The sequence below is a fragment of the Neodiprion virginianus genome, chromosome 7, assembly GCF_021901495.1.
Source record: "Neodiprion virginianus isolate iyNeoVirg1 chromosome 7, iyNeoVirg1.1, whole genome shotgun sequence".
In the NCBI taxonomy this organism is placed as follows: Eukaryota; Metazoa; Arthropoda; class Insecta; order Hymenoptera; family Diprionidae; genus Neodiprion; species Neodiprion virginianus.
In genome coordinates this window covers 3,304,324-3,318,476 of record NC_060883.1, presented here as the reverse complement: position 1 = coordinate 3,318,476, position 14,153 = coordinate 3,304,324, and the positions used below count along the sequence as shown (strand labels likewise).

Genomic DNA, 14,153 nt, shown 5'->3' with positions numbered 1-14,153 from the left:
CTTTTCGAACATCCGAAAATTCAAACTTTGTTTTCGAACTGTAATACTAGGTATGATGATGTATGATGTATGATGATATGATATGATGCATAATGATTCTAGTGATCACATGCCCTCTGAATCAAGCAGGCATGCCTTCAGTCACACAGCGTCGACATCACATGCAGTCAATCAATGTGCCCCTGTTTTGGAAGAGCTCTTCGGTTTTTCTGCGCTCCTGATACCAGGAGTAATTTTCGCTGAAATTCCTCCGATTTTCTTAGTGCTAAGTTTAAGTTGCGTATGAGCAAGCGACCACATGGACTCCAAAGCAAGCAAGCATGCACGATTGCTTTCGAAAATAGCGATTGCGAATGAAAATAAATTTCTGATTATGAAATCGAATTTCCGAAATAGTATTTTTCAACTTCTTCAGACCTAGGAAATAAAAAAATGTCTAGCAGAACAACTCAGTTTCTACTTTCAGTTTTCAATACCCAATCAGTTTTATGGATCACCAAACTTGCAAGATAACTTGAATTCCTCTAGATTAAATGTTCAAATTTCTCGTCAAATGATTGACAAATTATTTCCGTTCATACTGTTACTACTCATGCAAGACATAAACAAAATCTACATTTTTCAAGTTCCAAGTCCGACCATCGATCAGATACGTTAAACAGTACGACAATGTTCGTTTGCTCTCCATCAACCCACAACCGTTTCCGTATTTATGTTTTTCTCAAATTCCCGTGCATATATAACCCAGCACAAAAATCATACTGTGAATATTCTTTTATCGCATGTTTCTCGAGCAACCCGCGTGTGCCGTCGCGTGTTTTTATTTTCCCTCTTGTCCTCTAGCGCTCGTTCTTTCCTCTATTATTACAAAATCCCTAAATCTCGGTAATCCTCTACTCCAAGTGCAACACGTCACCGTTGACGGGATGACCGCCGGATCAGGGACACCTTCTCAAGAACGGGCTGTCTACTCCATGATTTATTTAGGGCTGATACGCACTTGGCACGTTCGAAATACACGCGTTGTGAAGAAGAAAAAAAGGGCGAAAAGGGGGCTCGGTGACACACGCACACTACTTTGGCTCTCTCCTGACAAAAAGGTGTTCGAAAAACTGCTGAAACCGACAGGACAAACATTGTATCCTGGACCACCTCGCAGACACTGATGCAGAAACAGCAAATCTTCTTCGGCACAGTTTCGACCAAGGATCGTGTCAGCCCTTCTTTCTTAACTTCATATACAGCGATTTACGTAAATAATTTTTACCAACAACAACTTAGGCGAAGACTGTCAACGTTGCTGATAGCCAGTTTATTTTTATTTATTAGATTGACTAGATTCGGAGAATGCTCAGCATAAACTTTGAAGGTTACGGTTTTACTCGAATAAAAAATATAAAAACGAGTCAATTCTACTAGTGTCAGCATCGTGATTTATTCTTCTTACAAAAGTGAAAAAGTTATCGTTTAGCATTTTCTATTAATATAATGTACCATGTATCTTTACTATGAATAACTATGTAATAACTATATCATAAGCGTTGGAGAAATGCAATAAAGGGAAGTTATAAGTTTTGCATTTACAATTTATCAATAGGTACTTTAATAATAAATACACTTATCTTAGGTTTTATTTTCTATTAATTTCATATCAATTAGTCTTGCTATTCGTAAAACTTGTTGTACAAAAAAATCATTACATACTATTATTGCTAATGTTCTCTTATTACTATGACAACTGATGGTATTTATCAAAATTCACCACATCATTAAACTGCACTACTAAAACCACTTTAATTTAAGTTTCTTTCCATTCTGGATTCACAAAGCCTTTGGAGTTGCAATTGTCGTCTTGACCTTGCTTGCCTGGGCCAGAGTCAAAGAAGAGTGAAACGTTGAACTTTGGTTGGGTTTGATGGCTGATTTCCACCGGGGAAGTGTTAATTTTATTAGTAACTCCGCGGGCTGAGCCTGCCGAGTTGGTGTGGCCTCTGTAAACAAGAAGCAGCATAGTTAATAATTGAATATCTGAACGGCACCGTTTACACTAATTCTAATTTACGCTCAGATCGAGCTTGGCTTGATAAACAAGCGTGCAACAGCTACTTGAGCTCAAGTATCTCTGACCATTTACCAGGGAAAAAATTGATCCATTCATTTCATCGTGAAAATGTAAAAAGAAATTGAAATATTTAATCTCAATTCTATATGTAGAATATCACAGTAAAATTATGTAAGCACAAAATCACGAATTCGCAATAGAATCTAAACACAAAGGAAAAAAAATTCAACGATACAAGGATTTGTATTATCAAGGGAAACCAAAATTGTTCGATTTTCTTCTAATAGTTTTCAGCATATAGATAAGAAATTTATTGATAAAAAAATATAATCCTAATTCTGAAACAGAGTTGAAATTTGATTAGTCTAATTCGCTGAGCTTTTTCCGATTCTATATCACTCGGTGAATGAAATCAAATATCTGATCTACCATTTTTAAAATTACGAATTCGCTGTCAAGAATTTTACTCTCCATCGTTTCTCCAACGTCAAAAATATTTCTCACTCTTAGCTTGGAATTCTTGGTCGTCCAAATATTTATAATCTTTCTAAATTTTTAACTCCCTAAAATAACAAATTTGCAAATCTCTAATCACGATACGAAATTGAATCTAGTTTAAACAGACCGTGAGGCTTCACCGAAATTCTACCGAACTTGTCAACTAAGATTATTCAAACGATTCATTACACTAAATTGTCGTCTGCATCGTTCTCTCCGAACACCCCGACGACCAAGTGTTCCATTGTTTTTTTACCTTTATAGTATAAGTAGATACCTAAATTGTATATAGAGAACGGAACGTAACGAAGCGAGATGCCTAAAGTGATAATTTCGTCATGAATTTTAATTCCTTAGAAAGAGAGAGAGAGAGGTAGAAAAATATAAGGACAAATATAAAGAGACGGAGAGTCCTGCGCCCTGGACCTCAACTAGAAACGCACCCTCGGTAGGCTTGCTGCACGTTGGCACTCGATGAATTTTAATTTCGTCAAGGTTTGCTCTCCAAGTAGAGCACCGCGTCTTCTAGGTACCTGTGAAAAGGGGTTTCGTACACTTGGGGACAATGAATATGAGACGGCTAATTTTTTACACTAGACAGTTATGTTGGCAACACAGAGAAACTTACAGCTCCATAGTCGGCCGAACGCGACACAAACTCAATCTCAATAACCATAAAATAACCCATGAACGTCGAATCTAACCTTAGAATACGTGTCAATCCAACAAGTAAATTATCCCCGCGGAATTCGAAGGTTAGATTCGACGGTCATGGGTTATTTTATGGTTACTGAGATTGAGTTTGTTTCGCGCTCGGCCGACTATGGCGCCTTAGATTTCTCTGCGTTGCCAACATAACTGTCTGGTGTAAAAAATTACCATTCCCAGATTCATTATTCCCAAGTGTAACTCTGCCTGCCTGGAACCTACGCTCTTTCAGATCCCGTTACAGCTGCGAAATCCGCGTCTTGTTCTCTCTGCGTTTCCCATTCTTACGTTTTTTTTTTTTTTTCTCATAGTGAGAAAGAGAGAGAGAGAGAGAGAGAGAGAGTGAGCTCGAGGCGAAGGCCATCATTGCGAGAATGTCACACTCATGCCATGCCATACCATCAGACAACGACGATGACGTCTACATGCCTACGAGGCATTCTCATATAAATTCACGATTTCACACGTAATCCAGCTCTCGTCTCGTATACATCCTTTCAATACGTGTACCTACACCTTCCGGCCTTCTCTTTCAAGTTTTACCTGTCTGGTTATTATTAATTCCCTTTTCCCCACTCGCATCGAGTGTATACCGGGAAACAGGAGTTCTATCGCACTTTTTTCAAATTTGGGTAAATATAAGTAGCATTGGATTAATTTGATGCTCACAGGTAATCAATGAAAAAAATAACACACAAAGAAACAACTTGCGGCGGGACTATCTTCGAGGAAATTGTTATTTAATTTATTTTTTAAACAGGGAATAATCAGTTTCCCGACTAGCCCCTGCATCGTGTTTTAACCCTTTGAGTCACACCGAGTCAAATTTTATAACGTGACAATATTCTGTGATGTTTGGGGTCGTTGATTACGAATCTGACATCAGATTTCAAAAATTCAAGATTGCGGATACAATACGGCGGACGGAAATTTCAAATTTTATCATTTACGGTCAAAAAACTTTATGCAGGGGATTTCGGGGTCGCTAATTGGATTCGCCATAATCAATTTTCAAAATCCGATTTCAGATTCGTAAACAACGATCCCAAAAACTTGTAATTTATGTAAAACATGTTTACGATTTCTTTCAATCAATTTGTTAAGAATACTCACCACTGTGACTTAACGGGTTAAACTATAGAATGTTACTGATTCTTTGATTACTTTGATGTGTTCTTTTCTGTTACATCGATACAAAGATTATCAGAATCTCAAACCAGTTAATTCAAATTCATTAAATTTTTCCGATTGAAAAATAAAAACCTCTGTTCAAGAATCAAGTTAAATTTTTGTTTTTCTGATTAGCATTTCCTATTGCTTTATTTACTTTCTTTTCATAAAAACATACTTCACTACCTTAATTTGATTCCGATTGAAGCTAACTCACTTAGTTTCATTAAATGAACGGAAAAAAAAAATGTTTTCAATCCTTCATCTCCCTTTGTCCCTGCAATTAGTTTTTACTTTATTCGTATAACATGAATCCATTCGATTTCCCAACAAGAAAGAATAACATTTATCCATATATTATAAATTCACTTGTTCCACCGTTCCATCTATCATAAAAAATCTTTTCTAACAAGCGTTTATTTTTCATTAGGATTACCCGACTCAGCGACTCTGTATTTTTAATTTGGAAAAAAAAAAAAAAAACGTATAAGAAAATTGTTTTTCCTGGCAGAAATCGATCAACTTCGCGTTTTCTTCTTTCTCTTTTCTCAACACGTCAGGGCGTATAATCATTTTTTCGATAGAGTGTACGATTCGAGTTGCGTTTTTTCCCCTCCGTACATATACTCGGTAGGACTGGAGCGGCTTGTTAGCACTCAATTAACTGGCACCACCGTGTCAGTCCATAGCGGTGTAGGTGAGTACAACATATATGTATATAATATATAGATAAAGTATATGCATATTATATATATATATATATTCTGACTTCTATCAGCGCTGTCTCGTCTTGGAAGCCTTTCTTTACACCTCGAGCTCAACTGACGCGTATAATATCTGCCTACCTGTCTCAATGCCTCAGCCTAAAGTCTAAAAACTCAGCTTTCAGGGTCCGCTTACGGTAAGTATCTGTATTTCACGTGTATGTGTGTGTGTGTGTGTGTGTGTGTGTGTGTGTGTGTACAAAGATTTTTTTTTTTTTTTTTTTTTTGCTATTTCATCTTATTTTTACCCACCTCAAAGTCTCGCTTTTTATTTTGACTGCTTCTTTGTAGCCTGCCTGAAATACGGAAATATACACGTGTATGTGTATATACGATAAGCTGCAGATGTAGCACGAAATGGGATATTTATAGACGTGGTGTGTATGGAAAAATATGATCATCACGTAATTATGTATGCCTTATGAACGTATTTCTTAATGGGCAACGCGAAACGGTATTTCACAGCTTCTTTCTAAACTTTTTACGGACACGTACCAATCGGCACTCGGTACAACTAGCTTGTAACGAACGAATGTTAAGTATCGCACGAGAAGGAAGAGAGAAAAAAAAATATATATATACATGAATATTGTTTCTTTTTTCTTTAAATACATTGTTTTCACTCCGTTCTCGTCGTCTGAATTAGCGTACAATGAAAATGAATCTATTTTGTTGAAAGCTGGAATAAAATTTTCAAAATCAGATAAGGATGATAAAAGAAAAAAAAGAAAAAGAGAGAAGAAAATAAACGGTTTATATTATAAATAGCGGTTCGAGAATTTGCTTCTCTCCATCTTTATTCCTTTTTTCCTCTGCAGTCTTTCTTTTCACTATACGTAACGGAGCTTTTCGAGGAATAAATTAAGACCATATTATTCGTCTATATACATATACGTGTGTACATATGACATTAGGCAATATACTATAAGTCGACGACTTGACTTATTGTAAGTTCGTACATTTTTATTTTATTTCATTGCATTTTTGTTTGTTTGTTTATTTGTTTTTTTTTTTTTGCCCTCCGCTCTTTCAAATTTTTTAGTAAATTTTAACGATCCATACAAATTTACAGTGGTGAAATTGAAAAAAGAACGAATAAATGATGCATGAATGAATCACCTAACGACCAAACGAACGAACGAATGAATGAACGAACGAAACTGTCAAAGCTTTGCGAATCGTATACCAAATTTTACGTATGCACGCGTATGAACATACATTTTTCACCAAGAAAACAATAATTACACTGCTTCTCTAATTGACGTATTTAGATATTCACGATATCTTATTGGATAATACCTTCATTTATTTTATAATATAATTATTTTCATTTATGCATCTCTCTCTCTCTCTCTCTCTCTTTTAAAAATCGGTGAATTCTATCTAAATTTATATCATTCTCTATCTGTTCGGGAGTGTTCTTATTTACGGATATATATATATATATATATATAAAAGAGTGTGTTTGTCTATTTATTTGACTTTTCTAAAAAAAGTTGGTATGCGTGTGCCTGTACGGGCAGGTACACTTTCAGCCGCTCTCTCTCTCTCTCTCTGTCTCCTATCTTTGGACTTTATTGACAATATCACACGTATGGACACCCGCGTATAATAACACACGACCATACGTGTATTGTATGCATATATACACATGTGTGTGTGTATATATATATATATATATATACAGTGTAACATGGTACATTTATATACGTATACTTACACACGACACCACCTGGCAATGTAAATTTGTTACTATTTTCTACCTCAAACACTTGAAGAGTCTCTAAAGAATATAGTGGTGTGGAGTCGACAAAGATTGACGTGGGACAAATATTTACTGAAATTTATACAACATTATTAATATATTGTCAAATTTACGCGCTTCTATACGTATACGTATATAAATATACACGTGTATAGTACATTTTCTTAACGGTGTATCATTATCCGTGTGTGTGTGTGTGTGTGTGTATGTGTAATAAATCTGCGTGTGTCATAACGTCAATGTGTATCCTTGATATTGTTCTTCAACGCAAACACTTCACCGCGGGATCAGTGTGAATTAACCTCTATAATGCAAACGAGGAATCGTCCAGTGTATACATATGTATGTGTATGTATAATTTATTTCACGTAAACTAATGAAGAAAGAATAATTTTATTGGACGAAGCTTGCTTTTTTAGAAACGATAACGATGTTTCGAATTTTAAAACAAAAGATTACATATTTTCACAAACATTTATATTGAAAATAATAATTAAACAAACTTCAGATTCGCCTTTACAATATTTGAATAAAAATGATTTAATATGGGAAACTGAAGATTGTTTAATTGTTATTTACAATGTAAATGTTTGAGAAAATAGGTCGTTTATCTTAAAATTGAAAATATCATTTTGGTTTCTACAAAAGCAAATTTTATCCAATAGATATGTTAGATAGAATTGTTTTTTTCTTTTATTGTTTACGCCGAAGAAACGAAAATTTCAACATCTAGAACTTAGACTCAAAAATCGCGATAACCGGTGTTATTTATCAACGTAAGAAAGACGAAAGCAAACTTTATATAAGCGACAAAGTGAAGATTTTGGTTATTATTCGATGTGTAGAATCAAAACTTACTTATTTAAATATAGACACGGGGAAAAAAAACAATTTTTTTATCGATCTGTGTTATTCTCCAAAAAACTAAACACGTATGTGTACATTGTTTTTTCTCGCTCTCTTCTTTTAACTCGGAAAATAGAAACAATGAATTTTAGATTCATGACTCTATAGGTTCATGGTCTGATTTCAATTACCAGGATACCTGAGTCTTTGGAAAAACGAAACCTCGATTCAAATATTTCAAAGGAAAAATTTCTAAAATTCATCCACAATGTTTACTCCAACGCTTCTCTATCAATTTCCATTTCTGTTTGCTTCTATTTTTTTAATTCAATCAGCCCGATTGCGTGTTGAGTCGAATATCGTTGAATTTAAAGTGTTCGAAAATGAGAATGTATAAAATTAATATCACATAGTTTTCGTCGTTCACTTTCTCTCTTATTTCATCCACTCGGCAATTTCGTTATCACAGAAAAGATAAGTTCTACACTTTAATTTTTTTTATACGCTTTTATTCTTTTCATTCTACATTTGATATTCATTGTATCTTTCTGAAATATTTCAAATTTTCACAATAATATTGAATATCGATTAAACTGGCCAACTTTGAGCGTTCGTTTCTGCATCTAGGTGGAAAAGTGAGAGTGAAAGAAAATTAGAAAAAAAAAAAAATTTCAAAATCTCGAGTTAATTCTACGAATCCAGCTGATTAAGCAGTCGAGAAGAGTAACCGAGGATAAAGAATAGAAAATGAGAAACACCAGCAGCAGCAATGCACAAACATAAATATCTCTGAATCCGACGTGAGTATAATAAACGGTATAGAGTGAGAGATGATTTCACTTTATATATATATATATATATACGTGAAGTAAACACACTTGTATGAATACCGGGTGGTCGTTTACTCACAAGCGAGTAAATGTACATACTAGTATAATATGTAAAAGAAACGGCAACAAACCTCTGTGTGACAACAATTCCGAATGTCCGTATAAACGCAGAAAAATTATACTTGGTTCAGTTAACATTTTACTCGTCATTTGTACGAAATTAAACAACCAAGCGACAATTTTTCGCGTCAAGTTGCTGTTGCGTCGTAATTTCGGGTTGATTTTTTAAATACGGCGAGAAAAAAAAAAAAACAAAAAAGAAAGAAAATTCTAAAACATGTGAAATATTTACCCTGAAACATTTTTAGATTCTTATTTTAAAGGAAGGGTGTTTTTTTTCTGACATATCACTGTTGAAATGATTTCTGTATGGAACTTCCTACACTGTATTAGAAATTTTATTCGGATACGGAAAAGTGAATTCGTCGTACGTTTACTGCTTATTCAATTTATAAATTTCAAATAAATATACTACACAATTTAGTAAGTTTGGATTATTTTTTTCCCACTTTTTCCCTAATTTATATCGCTGCACCGAATTTGTAAATTTTTAACCTGATTTCGTAAATTGACAACTCATGTGTACAGTAAATATGTTATAATAAGCACACAATCACTTTTAACACGCTGAAATAAAAGTACGATAAAAATTGTCCACAAATTTGTTGCGAAAAGAAAGGATGGATGAAAAAAAAAAACGAAGACATTAAAAATTTCTCCGCAACCGTAAAAATTATGAGGACCAAAAATTTTATAGGTAATTTAAATCAAGGATTGAAGATCTTCACAACAATATAAGCTATTGTAAAATTCTGATTGTGGTTTAACATAAAGTGTAAGATGTTAGGAGTTGATTCTGCGGTAAAAATGCTGCAAACAAAAAGTTTTGTAGATGTCATAATCGTTGGATGTAGATTAACAAGATTTTCCAGAAGACTAACATTTTCCGAGTCCTGTTAAGATACTAAAATCTAAATCATTCAAAAAATACAATATCAACAAAGTCAGCTTCAGCCAAATTATTATTCTCGTCGTAAAAAAGTAAGTTTCTAACTTTAAATCGTTTCTAATTCCCATTATGAAATATTGATATTTTCACTTTATTCCATGACCAAAATGAAAATTCCCCAACAATTCTCGGTTTTTCATGACCACTTTTAAATTCCCTTATATTTCCAGGCTTTTCAGGCCTTCCAGTTGCCAATGCCACCCTGGATGAATCTAACCTAATTATGTTGCCATTATATGGTATGAGTTTGTTTCAAAATCCATTGTTTTTTATTCTGAATTTAATTTTATGTATGTTTGACGTAAGTATACTCGATGAATTGGTACTTTTCATTGCATTTACGTTTTTTTTTTCACGTCAATGTTTAGATTACATTTGAAACTCAAGTTGATTGTAAATAAATAAAATAAATAAATAAGCAAAAATTGTTGCTCCGTATGATTTACGATACCGAAAAACACGTAAACTATGTAAATTGCATGCAACAATGGTAAGGATGGAATTCTCGGCGTTGATGGTAGACCTGTCTGCAAAAGCACAAGCCTGAATCGTTCGAAGTCCGCGTATAATAGACGGTAGAAATATATAGGTGTGTTTGAGAATGTGCGTATGCGTGTGCCAACCATCGACACGAGTTTGCGAGGAGAAAATATTTGTCGCTCAAACAGCGGAGGAGGAAGTCTCGTCGAGTCGTCGAGGCTGGTTGGTTTGCTATGGGTTACCCGGTTACCCGGTCGCTGCTTCACGGTTTGTCCATTCGGTCTCAGTTCTCCTCTCTCTCTCTCTCTCTTTACTTGGCTTAGCCACCCCGTCGCACCGCATAAAATCTCTCTTCAATTTTATCCCCCTCCAAATCCAAACTAGGACCTGCCTCAACTCTGTTTACCGAATCGTGGATTGAGGCTCGATTTCTACCAGTCAACCGGAACCGATCGCCAGACGCGATTCGATTATATTTCGATTCGTCATTTTCGATTTAAAATTTTCATCGTTCGAGCCGCGTTGCTTGAAATTTTTTCCCGATCTTCGAATCGATTTTCTCCGATTTTCTGGCTCAACGATTTTTACACTTGAAATAAGGTATAGTAAAAAAAAAAAAAATAAATAACGAGATAAACACCAGAAGAAACCGATAAAATTATTTTTATCATTATAGTGGAGAACAAATACTGTTGAAATGGTGAATAAATTTTGGGCGGAAATTGTGTCAATGAAAACAAAAAAAAAAAGATAGAAACTCATGTTTTGAGAGGCATCATCGAATCTAAATTTTGAGAAAAAAAAAATAAGCTAAATAAACTGTTAACCACATTTCGCATCGATGGGTTAAAAAATATTTGCACAACTCGAGGATCCTTGTAGAATGATAATTAACCGTATACCCGGCAAAGAACAGCAGTGGTTATAAAATAAACGCTGCTGCAATTCAGCTCGTGAAATGCAAAAAGATTTTTGCTAACGATCATTTTCTGCAAGCACTAAGTGGATCGTTCGCAATGAATATCGAGGCACGTGTCTTCGGTGCGAAGTTTCGAGCCGTCTTTTATGAGTCTGCGTAATTGCGTTAAGACTCCGCGTACCGACATATGTATGGGAAATTCCATGCAAACCCAACCAACTTCTACTAACACTCACCATTTTTGATTTTGTTCAACATTTTTTCTGCTATTGTCCCAATTCCAATACATTGCCCACAATTTTTTCAGGTCCTTTATACAACTGGCTGATTCATTACTTATTAATATTGACAGTGATTTTGAAAAGGACCTTTTTCAAAATTCTCAATAACTCTATTTTCTTTTCCAAACATTTCAAGACCTGGACAATTTTTTGTTTTGTCTATTATTCTCAAGAAACTAAATTTTTCTGATCAACTGGAACATTGTTTGGACGCTCTGAAAATGCTCAAAACTTCTATATTTCACTTGGAATATTTCTAACACAGATTCCATTGTCGAGCAATTTCTATTTTTTTGGCACATTACGTTGCTGTTTTTTTTTTTTATTAACTTTATAACGAACCAATCCAGAAATGTTCCAAGTGAAGAATAGAATTAATAAAAAATTTTCGGATTATTCTCAGACCGTTTAAACAACGTTTTAGTTGACGAGAAAAATTCAAAGTGCTAAGATACAAAAAAAAAAAAATCAGAAAAAAATGATTTCATCGTGAGTCCAGAGTTTCGAAATGTTTGGATAAGAAAATACCATTTGCAAAAAATTTTTGAGGCTTGAAAAAAAAAGCTACATTTCAGAATCACTTTTTAATATTTATAAATAGTCAACAAGTCGAATAAAAAATCTGAAAAAATTCAGGGCGCCGTTTCTGAGTTGGGAGAATTGCAGAAAAAATTTTCAACGAAATTAAAAATGTTAAGGGTCGGGTTCGCATGGAATTTCCCATATATGTATCACGTAGGCCTATATATAAATGGAAAATAATGTGACGAGTGCTTCGCCTTGGTGCACAGCATATATAAGAGTGTTAACAACACTAACTAAGATAATCAGTCATTACCCGTTGTTAGCGGGCGTATACCGATGCTCGCGGACTCAATTTTCATTGGCTCGAAGCCGCTCCCCGTAACAGAATGGACAAATACAAGCCATCGGACGGTCTGGTTAGCAAGTGATCTGGAATTTTTCTTTCACACGTTTCAACTACCAATTGCCACCGGCCTCAGAACGAGGCTTTAATCATTCTCGGGCAAACGACGAACGTTCTCATTTTTTTTCTTTTCACAATTTTTAATATTCCGTCGCTCTCTCATTTTTTTTTGTTTTTTTCTTTTTGGCCTTTCAAACTTATTTATACTACTCATTTCTACGTAATTAACGGGATACATTTGATTTTATACTTCGGTTAAAGGGTCGATTTTTTTTTAGAATGAATTTTTGACGGAAGACTGTTTTCTATGAATTTACTCGGAACACGTTATTCTGTTATTTTTTATTTTTTTTCATCATGTTGGCATCATTGAATATACAATATTGCATGTGATAAAATTATTTATGCCTAACAAATGGCAATACTGAATTGAATACTGATAACAAAATCTGTCTCGAATTCATCAACACTTTGTAGAAAACAGTCTTTTAGAATAATGAAATAAGCCATCGTGGATTGAAATTGAACGAATCGGTTGGATTTTCAATAATTTTTAATCGATTTGAAAGGAGCATCGATGTATCCAAACTTTTATTTACAATTACAGTGACTTTTATTTTTCTACTATTGAACAGTTATAAGCTTTGTAACTTCCGAAATTCGCAATTTGATAAACGCTCAATGCACGATCTCTTATAAATAAGATCGAAAATTTGTATAGAAGTTTTTCCAACTAACCTCGGTGATATTTATTTTTCTTAATTTTCTTCGGTAAACGTGTAGAACTTGAAACTTTTACATTTGCGCCAGATTAAGAAAGGAGGCGTTTCAAAAGTGATCGATGTTATCAATTCAGCTCGCATCTGCAAAAAAAAAAAAAAAAAACCAATATTTATAATGAGAAACAAAACACGAAGACATTCGTATTTATTCTATTTTTTCACCTCTGCAAGCCTCTGTTTTCTTTTGATTTTAGCATATCTGTGATACCGCAGAAATTTTGTAATATTTTTAAAATGAAAATTTGCGCACATGGAAGATAAATCTGATTCAGAAAAATCACAGTCTTCAAAACGCAATCAAGCAAAAGGGTTTCGGGTTTCCTTCAGTTTCTGCAATCGAATTTCCCTGACCTTTCATCAAGCCGTTCACAAATGTTGCATAAATAATTTTTAAGGAATGCTAATTTTTCTTTGCATACCAAAAATTCCGATGTTTTTTCACAAACGAAGGCTAAATTTACAATGTCAACCAACCGAGTGACTGACTGAGTGACTGACAGGTAACCAACATGCATAAATATATCAGCTTATGTACCTGACCTAAAAAAATTTCCTCGCCATGTGTACTTAAGAGAAAAACAAATTTTCTTCCAAGCTTTGTACAACTGCACGGTTACGTGACGTAAAACACGGTGTACAAACTAGAGAAATATAGATCGACTCATCTGGTCTTCCATATATATCCACTTTTAAATCATTGGAATAATAATTATTATGGTTACTTTCACCATTAATAATTTTCAAATATTCGCCAAGTTTTATTTATCTAGAAAAATGTTTCTTTCGTATAAATTTTTTTGCGTTCGTTTAACCGGAACGGAAATGTTTTAATTTACAAAATGAGAAGAAGAAAAAAAAACCTGAAAACATAAACAGCGATTTTATAAAGATTTTTTTTCTACTAGTCCTGCACCTCATTATTCACGATTCTTCTGTGATTACGTTATAACCGCACGAGTTTTTTAAACATTGTAGAATCGTTGATTTTCAATCAGTCCTGCAAGATTTTGGTAACCAGTAGCAAAAAAAAAAAAACTCCAAGAAAACGGTG

General features: G+C 34.2%; 1 long non-coding RNA gene across 2 annotated transcripts in view; it reads right to left on the bottom strand.

Annotated features, from left to right (window-relative positions):
- Positions 1–1,439: 1,439 nt before the first annotated feature.
- Positions 1,440–14,153, bottom strand: part of LOC124308878 (uncharacterized) — a 54,767-nt gene continuing 42,053 nt past the window's right edge. For both annotated transcript variants that reach the window (XR_006909130.1, XR_006909131.1), the window contains 2 exons: positions 13,059–13,183; positions 1,440–1,991 (listed from right to left, as the gene is read on the bottom strand). This is a non-coding gene — a long non-coding RNA (uncharacterized LOC124308878). The remainder of the gene's footprint in view (positions 1,992–13,058; positions 13,184–14,153) is intronic.